Source organism: Triticum dicoccoides, chromosome 3B (genome assembly GCF_002162155.2).
Source record: "Triticum dicoccoides isolate Atlit2015 ecotype Zavitan chromosome 3B, WEW_v2.0, whole genome shotgun sequence".
Classification (NCBI taxonomy): Eukaryota; Viridiplantae; Streptophyta; class Magnoliopsida; order Poales; family Poaceae; genus Triticum; species Triticum dicoccoides.
Window position 1 is genome coordinate 809,225,691 of NC_041385.1, and position 1,027 is coordinate 809,226,717.

The following is a 1,027-nucleotide window of genomic DNA, read 5'->3' on the forward strand; positions in this document are numbered from 1 at the left end:
GCGTCCAAGTCCTAACTACAAGGGTAAGAACCCAATTTATCGTGCTCCCAAGCAGGGGTCGCCATCTGCTTCGTCGTCTTCGGCGCCTACACCATCGGCTCCCATGGCGCCTCCAGCTTCGGCTCCAACTCCAGCATCGTGGCGCCCTTCCCATAACTTGATGTTTGACCATATTTGTATTTCGCTTATTGCAAGTTATGAAGTATGGGCCGCACCATGAAGGCCAGTAATTTAAACCTTTTCTTTTGTTGTTTCTTTTCTTTTGTTTTATCATTTATTTTATTTTTATTTCACATGTTTTCCATGTGTATATATTTTATTGCTTTAATAAATCCTTATATATATTTTTAATCAAAAAGAGAACTTCTTTTGACAGCAAATGAGAACTTATTTGTAGAGAGTGGTTTTTCTGCACCCACTTTCGGTGCACCCACGGTGCACCAACGCAAGAAAACATAGCAAAATATTTCAAAATATTCTAAAACTTTGTGAGAAAGATCATCAAAAAATGTTATGGGCGCTTGCAAAGTTTGGTGGTTAAATAACATTCGAGGAGCTCTATACAAAAAAAGAAGACAAAATCACTAAAAATTAGTCAAAATGTAAGTGCGGCAAACAAAGCTCGTTGCGGAGCTACCAAGATGTGCGTCATCCGAACACACAAGCACGCAAATGCATATATTAAGTTTCTCATGAAGATGAAGGCTGGCCAGAGCTAGCTATCTTAGAGCATCTCCAACAGACGCCCTATCTAGCCGCGCGCTAAAAAAGTTTTACAGCGTCAAAAGAGCGTTTTAGCACGCCGAACGACCCAGTATCTCCAACAGATGCCCAAAAATATACTGCCCAGCCAACAACAGTAGCAACTCCAACAGGCGCCCAAAAATAACCACGCGCGTCCGTACCTAGCTCGCCCCGCTGTGGCCGTGGCCGTGCCGCCCGTGCCCGTGGGCGCGCTCCGCCTCGTCGTGGCCGTGCCGCCCGTGGCCGTGGCCACGCTCCTCCCAGCCCCGCCACAGCCGTGGCC